Genomic DNA, 11,840 nt, shown 5'->3' with positions numbered 1-11,840 from the left:
ATTCCTCTGAATTGTGTTATAATGAAGCTCAAGGGCATTTTTATTATTGAACAATAAGGGAAACCCCTAAACAACCAAAACCCTAACCCTAGGAGATGGAACACCAAGAGTTTGTGGGCCCTGTTGGGGTTAGTTGGGCAACTAAATTCCCCGGGTCGTAACTTGGTCATATTATCTCTGTTTGGCGTGTATGATAACTAATTGAAAATATCTCTCCAAGTACTACAAGATTTTTAGAAGGATGAGTTTGTTGTAGACCTCAAAAAAATGACGTTTAGGAGGTCAAAAATGGTCTGAAAGTTTAGGACCCAAAAAATTGCTAAAACTAGTAAATTCTACTATAAACAAGGAAACTAATGAAACCGACTAGAGGTCTAGGTGGAATAGGCGGATGGCCACCAATATCCACCTGGATCAGTCCTCCCTCCTTTGGAAGAAATGGTCCCCATTAGATGCAGAGCCTCCATGAGGTGAGGAAATTTTTGTTGGACCTGGTCCCTGGTGAACCACTTTCCCTGGTGAAGAAGTTGGCCTACTTCGACAACTCGATATAGCTGGATCTTCTATTGGAGACTGTTATTTATATTTGTGTCCATCATCTGATCAGTGGTGTCTTGTTCCATGTAGTCTGGGTTTAACTCTGTTGGTGTGATTTTTTTTGCAATGTTGGATGTGTCTAGTAATGGTGGAAAGTATGGCCGAAGGCACTCCACATTGAACACTGGGTGCAGGCCAAGGAACGGTGGAATGGTGAGCTCAAAAGCATTGTCCCCTACAGCCCTTATAATGTTGTATGACCCATATCTGAGTGGTTGAAGCTTACAGTGGAGCCCAACGAGGTGCTCCTTCTACAAATGTAACCAAACTTTGTCGCCCACCTAGAACTTGTGTGGCACTCGATGCTGGTCATGTCATTGCTTGTAACTAGCATTGGATTTGTCAAATATGTCATAGACCTATTGGAAGATGTGATGGATCCACTCAATGAAGTTGTTAGCCTTGTCAACTTTAGATTGGACATGAGATGAAGTTGCCTGAGTAACTACAAACAGTATGGCCACATCAATGGGACATAGTGGTTCAAATCCCAACCCCACTTGAAGGGGGATGTGGCCAGTTGAGCTATGGAGAGCTATGATGTAGCTGTGTTGGACATAAGGGAGGCTTTCATCCCATGTACGTGGATGCTTTGATTTTTTCATGTGTAGAATGTGTATATCATCATGTTTATGACCTTTGTTTGGCCATCACTTTGGGGGTGGAAAGTCATGGAGTTAGTGATATTGGTATCTAGCATCGACCAGAGACTTGACAAAAATGTACTTAGGAACTTGCTGTCCCGATCTGAGATAATGGACTATGGGATCCCAAAGTGTGTCCATACTTATTCAAAGAAGATATTAGCAGTGGATTCTGCTGTGATACCGTTCTTGCGGGCCGCCAGAATGGCCATCTTAGAGAATCTATCGAAGACCATGAAAACACAATCATTACCATGCTTAGTAGAAGGGAGGCTCAACATGTAATCCATGGAGATGGATTCCCAAGATAGACTAGGAGTAGGAATAGGAGTATATAGACCTTGCTTTTTGATGTTTTTTTTACTATGGAAAAGGCATTGTAGGATCTGATGTACTTCCCAAAACATCATTAAAGGTTCAACCAATAAAAATACTTCTGCAGCACTTCCACCCTTTTCTCTACTCCGAAGTTTCCAATGACCCGACTGAAGTGTGCCTCCCAAATCATCTTGGCACACTCGCTTGAAGGAACACAGAGGTGTCCCAGGTGACATAACAATGTGGTGAAAATTCAAAACTTTCTTGCCTTCCAGGAGTGTTTGGTATGTGTTGCCAAATTTTGGATCACTCTTGTAAATATGCGGCCACCCCAAAGTCTTGTGCCCACATGAGTCAAGCATAGTAGGCAGTGCCATGATCGTCGGTCGGTTGAGGTAGTTTGCAACATTATTGGTGTTTCCCTTCTTGTACTTATTTTTCAAATGGAACTATTGCAGGTATGTGGACAATTTTTTATGACAATCATTCTTCAACTTCCCTTGTGTCTGTATCAACTGTAGGGGTCGGTGGTCTTTGTGGATGACCATTTCCTTCACGATAAAGTAATGCTTCCATTTTTAACATGCCTACACAATGGAATACACATCTTTGTTATAGGTGGATACTTTCAGACTGTGTTTGAAAATGTTTCACTATGATATGCCACTAGATGCCCCTACTAAGTAATAATTTCACCAATAGCATAGTCATAGGTATATGCCGCAATAGCAAATGGTTGTTGCAGGTCTGGTAATGTGAGCACTGGTACAGAGTAGAGGCGATGCTTCAACTCGGAAAATTCCTTATGTTGGGATTTAGACCAAAAGAAATTTTCTCTCTCTTTCACCTTTGTGACTTGACTCAAGGCCAAGTGATATGAGAGAACCCGAGGATGACCCTACGGTCGAAATTGGCAAGACCCAAAAAGTTGTGGAACTCCGTTAGAGTGGTTTGGACTGGCCAATCTTGAATGACTTGTATCTTGGCTAGGTCTTGTTGTGCTATACAACAACACCCCCATTTCAAAATTTTAATCGTAGTATAAATATGCTAAATAAGAAATAGGTCCCCTTTAGGATATAAAAGGCAATAAAATCTTTTGAGTAAAATAGATTTTCCATACTTTTCATATAAAAGTTTCTTTATGAGTGTTTGGAATTGCTCATCGCAAATCACAATTGCTTAAGACCAATGAACATCCATTTGAAAAGTTGTGATGTGATCAAAGTCATCACAAATGCCTCATCGCAACTTTTAAATTGAAAAATCCATTTATAAACATGCGATGTGATATAACTATCGCATTTCGCATATCGATAATTCTGAGGAATAAGTTAGGGCATTCCATCGAAACCTTGTGATGCGATAAGGCTATCGCATATCGCATCATGCCAATCCATAGGAAAATGTTGAAACGATTCCGTTGAAACTTTGCAATGCGATGTGACTATCGCAATTGCATATTGCATACTCCACTCCCAATAGAAATAAGTACCATATACTATGTGCAGTCATGATATAAATCTAAATCAAGTATAAAGAAAAACATGATTTGCCAAGTTTGAAACCAACCCGCCAACTCTACATGCCAACTCATTACTCATCGCAATCACAACAATACAAGGAATTCTTTTGGACATAGCACTTGTAACTCCTGATTTGCGATATGCGATGGCTCTACACGTATTAAAATAATACAATCGCTAATCGCAAAATTGCAGAGTTGTGACACCTGTTCTAAAAGGACCATTGGAAAACTTGTGATGCGACATATATTAATTTGGCATTAAATTTCATGTTATGAGGATACAATAATGCATTTAGAGGCAGTTATGGTTACAATCCTTTAAGGATTTCATCCTTTGTGACTATGTACTATATGAGATCTTTTTATGCGCATAACTGCTTTTAGTCTATAATTAGTTGTATTGGCTCCTCTCAGAGCTTTTCACCTATCATGCTCCTCTTCTCATTCTGTAGTGTAAATCCAGAATCACGCAGACAGTTAAGATGTTTAAGAGAACTCAAAGGGCAAAGGCTCCCCTTACAGTGGAAGAAGGACAAGGAAAATTGGCGTTAATCTTTGATATCGCATGTCTAGGCTTTGGCAAGACCTTGTGGGAAGGCATATATACTTTGCTTGAAAATGAAGATCTGAAAGAGATAGAGGAAGAAGCAACAGCTGATGGAACTGAAATCAGAAAACACGCTCAATGATTTAGCCAACTCTTTCCTCCATCGAATAGCGGCCCGTGCAAAGATTTTACTATATAATGATATGGTAAGATGGGTAATCGAGAGCATTAACATAACGGATAGAGATTTCTTCACAACTGATGGAAGGATGTTTGGATCCTTCAAACTGGAAGATGTCAAGAGAATGTATCACCTGCCAGATCCCCAGCGACACTACAACAAAGCATTCCTGGAAGCTTTTGCCAAGGAGAATGACATTGAATCAGACCCTATCAAGCAATGGAGACACTTTCCTAACAAGCACAAACATGAATCATCTGGTATGTATTCTATGGACTCCTTGGCATCTCCATATTGTTATGCTGCTACTATGATGTGTAGACTCTTTGGAAGCCCCAATTCTGCTAGATTTTCTATTGAGATGGTTCCATTGATAGAAGCAACGATAAACTCCTTTGTCATGGACTGGGCAACTATCCTATCGGACAAAATGGCTAGTCAAATACTGGATTATAGAAAGAACATATTTGTCACTACCTGAGTCGTGCCCCCATTCCATATGAGTGCTTACATAGTTGACACAATTTGTTTTAATTCTGACTTTCCCATACTAGGTTGGAAATGGACTGTTCAGGACCCAACCCCCATTCATATTTACCATAAATACCTATGGAAGTCTGAATACAAGAATCATTTATACAAGATTTGTCATGGTTTCATTTTACCCGTCCATCAAGCCATCTTTAATAAACCTGCTCCTCGGCTATCTGACGAGGCTAGCATTGATTTAACCTCAATCGGTAGTTGGTTTAAGGAAGAGACATTTACCTATGTTAGGGTTTTTGGCAGTATTACAGATCCTCATGTCCTTCCACTTTACATTCCAGATAAGCTTTTAGCTAGGGAGGTAGCCTACCAGATAGTAGAAAAAGGGATGACTAGAAATCTTAAAGACTCCAAGAAACAGTTGTGGCCTACCTTTCCTCTTCACTGCGGCACTTACTCATTACATGATTTTAAACATGCTGAGAAAGAAGCAAACAAGACAAAGGATCTGAGTCTAGCCATTATCCCTAAAAGACAATATGACCCAAAGAAGGTTGCTTTCAATTTCACCACTCAAATGAAAGTCAATAAATTCTTGCATGAGGAACATGAGTTTGATGACTTGTTTGCTTCAATAGAATTATTCTCAACAGTAATTCATTTGGAAAAATTCAAATTGAGTGCTAAGAAAATGGGAAAATTCATTAAATACAGGACACAGAGGCTACTGACAGTACCTTTGGATTTGTTAAGTACTACACCAATCATTCACCAGGCAGAACATAGTGAAGAGTAGGTAATTGAGAAGGTTTCTAAAGAAGTTGAGACAAGTGATAAGGCCAGTGAACAACTAAACACTGATGTTCACATTGATCCCATATTGATTAAAGAATGGGAGCAATTTGATCAACAGATCAAAAGTCAGAATGATCCTCAAAACATTATCACATCTGCACCTCCTGAAACACAACGGCCCATTATTCCTAATATTGTGATTAAAGAGACACCCAACAAAGAAACAGCTAGAAAAGAGATAGAAATAATCCCTGAAAATCCTTCAGGGGAGATTACATTGAATATTGAGGAGATTCCACCCTTGGATGTCTTTTACAGCCCAAAACACAAGGTTGTAGTCAAGAGGCAGAGAAAAAAGGAAAATAGATCAAACATCATCCATAACTCCTCAATCTGAATTTATGAATGTCATATGGAAAGATTCAGAGGTCAATCCTTCTGAGGATTTGACTAAGTTATCTCAATTTGCAGGCGCATACACAGCTGCTACAATTGATAAGGCAACTGAAGTGAATCAATTGATCAAAGAAAAGGATCAAAAGATTAATCATCTTGAAGAACAGTTGGCAGCAGAGCAACAAAAGGTTAATCGGCTTGAGGAACAATTAACAATAGAGAAACAGAAGAATGAGCAGCTCGAAGAACAATTAAACCTAGAAAAGTAGAAAATTGACCAGCAGGCCATTTAGAGACAACAACAGTTGTCTCAAGAGCTCGAGCAACTTAAATTTACGCATCAGCAAGAGATTAAGTCTAAAGAAGAGAAAATCACATAGCTACAATTCTCCTTGGGACAATTCAAAGATTATCCCAAGGTTGAAGAGTTCAAAAAGGAAGCCTTAGAGGCAAATAAGGCTTTATCTCAACAGTTGAATCTACTCTGCCAAAAAATATCTTTTATTGATCCATTATGCATCATAACGACATCACTGATTGATCAAGTAGTTAATACTAGGTTAGAATTTGAAGATGTGAATGATAAAGTCACAAATTTTCTCTCCTGGCAAAGCACAGAAGATGGAAGAGTTGCTAACTTACCTAAAATTGAAGAGTCTCATAAAGAGATATTGTTTTCGGAATGGGAAACACAGTTGATAAAAGCAGAAAGAGCTACCTCCAGGGCCAGGGCTATAATGAATAATGTTATTGAGTTGGTGAATGATAACTTATATGGTGCCAATTTAATTTCTGATTGTTCCCCAGGAAAACTTCCAAAGGCGAAAGTTTTAGAGAAGCAATGGAAGCAAGATTTGGACACCAAGGAAGAGCGGCTCAACAGAGTACAAGGTCTTAACTAGGATGCGCATTGGTCCTTTTTGGTCAAGCTGCATAGCCAACAGATGACTATCAAGTGCCTTGTTGATGCCATTGATCGCATGATGCCCGAGCTCTCAGATGCCACATACGCAGGACAGTTACACTCTAGGATGAGTCATCCTCCAGAGATCCAAAGCATGCTCTCAATTTGTCGGTTGAAGATGCAAGAGAAAGCCTAGATGCGATGAATCTCTTCAAAGCTTATCGTAATTCTATTTTTGAAATTCAAATCCCATATTTTGATAAAGGTAGTTCCAACAACTCTCAGCAATTTTTATGGACAGTTTGTTTTTAATTTTACTATAAAGACCCTTTCATGTCATTTTAGAAAGGGTCCTCGATTTGTATAAACTAGACTTGAGAATTTTGCACTTCTTCACTTCTTAATTTATTTTTTATAAGCCATGGATCAAGGTTCAGACCTTTTTTGTGGAAGAGCTTCATAAAGACTCGCATTTTTGTATCTCCTTGGAGTTTCCAGAATAAGAAGATCAAACCAGAGCGTTACTTGCATAAATGAGACTCAAATGCATTTGGTACTTCTATCATTGTTCTTTTGTCTTGTTTTATGTAATTAACATTCCATTGATTTGTTATTGTTGATGTATTCACATGTTTCAAACAACTCTATATTATTTCACTTCTGAATGATTTAGAATTGTTATATTGTATACATATGTCAGCGATAAATATTAGTATGTTATGCGATATGTTTTCATATTACTTTGTTTAATTTCTTAAACAAAGTAATCATTATTTAAATGCATATTTATGTAGATAAGTAAATAATCTATATTATTATTTGTCTGCTAGGAATCATCAAGAATCGCATTATTACGAGATCACCCGGGTTATATAGATATATTTGTATATTTTAGAACTAATAGATTAAACAACCTATCATATTTTTATATATTTAAAAAACCCATTCATCAAATCATACTTTATTGGGAAACTAGTCCCATAATATCCAGTCGGAGCCACCATACCAAACGGATAAGGAGCTGCACTAAGGTCCGGACCGGGTGGTTATCCCCCAATGTTGGTGCTATGATTTTAGAGGCATCAACAGGTCCACATGCACACCTCTCTCATCAATGATGTACCCTAGATATTGAACTTGGGTCATACTAAAAGTGCATTTCTCGAAATTGGCACACAACTTGTATTGTCGCAGAGTTTGTAGGACCTGCCGAATATGGTGGAGGTGCTCTTCCCAACTTTGGTTGAAGATTAGGATGTCATCCAAATACACCACCACGAATGAGTTGGTGAAGGGTCATAAGATTTCATCCATCAGCCTCATGAAGGTTGCAGGGGCATTCGTTTACTCGATAGGTATGACTAGCCATTTGAAAAGTCCCTCCTTGGATTTGAAGGTAGTATTCCACACATTAGAGGGCTCGATTGGTACCTGGTGATACTCAGACTTCAAGTCAATATTGTTGAAATATTTTCCCCCTTGAGCTGGTGCAGAGGGTCATTAATCTATGGGATTGGATACCTATTCTGGATAGCGATCTTGTTCAGACCCCAATAGTCAATATAGAGTCTCGAGGTCCCATCCTTCTTCTATACCAACATGATGGGGATCCCACAGGGTGATGAAATTGGCTTGATGTTCCCTTTATACAATAAATCTTGAATTTGCCTCTTGATTTCATCGTTCTCTATAACAAAGTGTCGATAGATCAATCCATTGGGAAAAGACACAACTAAGGTCAAAAGAATGGAGTGCTTGACCTGACAATGTAGAGATACCCCTATGGGTGAGGTGAAGGTGTCCTTGTACTCCTCCATGACCATGTACATTTGATCCTACTGTGCGGAGGAGCCATGCCTGGAGGTCGTGGCCACAATCTTCTTCTTACCCTAAGGGTGAAAAATAAGGAAAACAAATTTCCCATTATAGGAAATGATCTTACTGCATTGATTCATAGTAGTCAAAGAGATGGTGGTAGGCGATGCTACATTTGGTATCCTGTACAACTTATTTCCCAAAGTAATAACAATAGTGTGGGGCCTAGACTCATACACAACATGTCACTTCCACAAGTATGGTTTTCCTAATAATACATCACAAACTTCAAGAGAAGAAACATCACATAATACCTCATTTGTGAAGGGCTTGATGTTGTAGGGAAGGTGACTTTATTGGATGACGTGAATATCTCACCCTTGGTGAAGCCACCCGATGGTGTACGACTGTAGGTGTGTTATGGTCAATAAGACCAACTGGTTCATGACCTCTGTTGAAATGAGCTTCTTTTGGCTCCCGCTATCGACAATGAACTATAGTGGAGAACCCTTCACCCACATATGGGATTGGAAGAGGCACTCCCCTTCCTATGGATCTTTAGTCTCATTCTTCTGGATCTTGGTGGTGGAAACGTGGCACTGGGCTCCATGTCAATAATATGCTTCCCTTTGTCATTCCCCTTGTCAGGTTCTGACTCATAGTCGGAACATGCATACGATTTGGAAGCCTTTAGCTCTACCACTAGTGAGTGCTTGACCTGACACTTACTTGTGTTGTGAGTGGGGCTCTTATGGAACTCACACCATTTCCCTGTGTCCTTCTTTATCTTCTAGTGTTGTTCTTCACTTGTAGCTTCAGCGGGTTGTCCTGGGTCACCCTGCCTTGGATTTGTCCTTTGTTCTATAGTTTGGAGGTGCCTTTCCCTTGCTTTAGATTCACAAATCCAAAGTCTCACTTCTTCTGTTTAAATTTTTGCTCGATATTGATAGTGTATCGATAGGCAGCATCGAACGAGGAGATGCACATGAATTCCATCTCATCTAAGATGTACTTGTGTAGATAGCTGCGGAAATTGAGTACCAAATTCTGCGCATAATCCTTGATACCCAACTTCGTGCGAAGGGTATGAAAAATATTTGTGAACTCTGGCACATATTAGTCCCTTCCTTGCTATAGCTTGGTCCACTTTATGTATTTATGTTCATATCTCCCAATAAGGTAATATTTCTCCTTGATGGCATCTCAGAAATAATTCCAAGTGGGTGTGGTTGAGAATAGTGAGGGTTCACTCTCATCCCTCTTCTCACAGTAGGTTTCCCACTAGTCCTTGATGTGGGGGGAATTTTGAGGAGTGCAAAAGTAATATTTTCCAGGTTGGAAAAGTCATGAACCAAGAAATATCCTTCTAGAAGATTTAAACATTTATCTACAACATATGTATCTATCTGACCTTCAAATATGGGGATGTCAAAGTTAACTTGTACCTTAAAGGGAGTGGCTCTCCCAGAGTGGCTACCAGAAGAAGATGTGTCACCTATGGGTAGACGTCGAAGGATCTGGGAAACGTTGTCCATCATCGTGTTCCTTTGTCTCTCAAGGGATTCTTCGAGCAATATTTTGAAAGGATATCATGCTACCTTGTCTTTCTTTTCTTTTGCCATGGGAGTCCGTTGGGGTTTGTGAGGCTGGTCTTGCAAAGGCTCAACTAGTTCGAGCCCTAACTCCTTATACCTTGACCTTGTTGGGGAGATGCAAAGAAAAACAGAGAAAGAGCATATCACTCTGATACCACTGATATGAACTTAAACAAGAATGCAAAAAAATATAGATATAACCACAAATATAGAGATGTAGCAAAAATAACACTTCATTTCATTAATATCAAAGAACTGAAATATGCTTACAAACCAAATGGAATAAACTAGCTCGGGCAATGGTAGCTTATCCCTGCAAAGAGATGTCATGGCTACATGCCTTTAAACTGTGTTACAATGAGGCTCAAGGGCCTTTTTATTATTGAACAATAAAGGAAAACCCTAAACAACCAAAACCCTAACGCTAGGAGATGGAATTCCAAGAGTTTGTGGGCCCCGTTGGGGTTAGTTGGGCAACCAACTTCTAAGGGTCATAATTTGGTCATATTACCTCTGTTTGGTGCATGCTATACCTCATTGGAAATATCTCTTCGAGTACTATAGGAATTTCTGTAGGCTCAAAACCTACTATGGACCTCAAAAAAATGTCAATTAGGGTGTGAAAACTGCTTCAAAAGTTTAGGACCTGAAAAAGTGATAAAAATAGTAAATGCCACTTATAGCAATGAAATTATCGAAACCAACTAGAGGTATAGGTGGAATAGGTGGGTGGGCACCAATATCCACTTGGATCATGCGTATTTTCCTCTAGTATTGTAGGGTTGTATTTCTCCGTTGGTGGCTCTATCCTTGTCGAGTTTTATAAATTTGTGAATGTCAATTGGTTCAACATATGGCTTATACATTATTACGCTAAGTCTATTGATGAAAGTATAAGCTGGATCATAGCATGGGACTTTGGTTGGAACGGTGGTAATTATGGAGCTAGTGTTCCAGATTTTGGGCCTAGGATAGTGCCTAATTTAGTTGACTTGTGGGTGTTATTCTGGTTTTTCGTAGTGGTTTACTACTCTTTTTCATAAGAATTCACTTGTAGTCATCAAGCAAAGAATCAGGGTGTGAGGTCTCAAGTGCACTATAAATTGGAAATTTAAGTATTCTTTTATTCCATATTTCTAGTTTTGTTGCAAGGTTATTTAAGAGTGGGATGATTATTATTATTTTCTTAATTATGAATCTCCCAACTCAGATCCTGAGATAAGCACTTTGTAGTGCTTTATTTGTTGTTCTTTAATTCATGAAAATGTTTTTACTTTCATTGAGATACACCCCCACCGACTACCCATCCTGCAGAGGAAATGTATGATGAGCCGAAGAGGAAGGGGAGGTGGTTGAGGCTCTCAGGGTTTGAACCGAGACCACCAACATGCTCAGGGGTCTGTAAACTCCTTCCATTCAACCATCCCCGAAGACATATGTAATGAGATGCAGAATTTAAAAGCAATGGCATCTAGATACCGACATGTAATGTCTAACTCATAACGTTTAGAGGAATTTGGGAAATTGATCATGGATCCTAGTCAAACCAGGGGCCTCAAACAGTAGTATATCCATGCATTATTCTTTTAATGGAAGATTAAAACCTTTATAGGAAGAATATTGAAAAAGAGGAAAACAATTCAATATAGTACCTTTACACACCTTGCTAATGTGAAATGTGAGATACGAAACATGTGATTCAATATCGAGAGGATTGACGTCTGACAAGCCCAAATCTAATGTCACATTCCATGCATTGCCATGTCCTCCACTCCTTCAGGCTCTAGTGCTTAGGATCTTACACCAATAAACTCTTTTGATTGATTGTGGTTAGATGGCTTATGTTAGTTCCTTTTGTTATGATATGCTCATAGACTCTTTGGTGATGTTGTTGAAATTACAATCCTTATAGCTTTGTTCTTGCTACTCTATTAATAGATGGTCAAAAATACATGGTTTCCCACTGGACAAGTTGAGACCAGTTGTCAGAATGATGGATGTGAGTAAATGGGTGAGCCATTTAATGGTGTTTTG

This window comes from Pinus tabuliformis, chromosome 1_1, assembly GCF_031772625.1.
Source record: "Pinus tabuliformis cultivar Carrire ecotype Pingquan chromosome 1_1, CPIR1, whole genome shotgun sequence".
Classification (NCBI taxonomy): Eukaryota; Viridiplantae; Streptophyta; class Pinopsida; order Pinales; family Pinaceae; genus Pinus; species Pinus tabuliformis.
The sequence above is the reverse complement of the archived record's forward strand: the minus strand, read 5'-3'. Positions refer to the sequence as shown.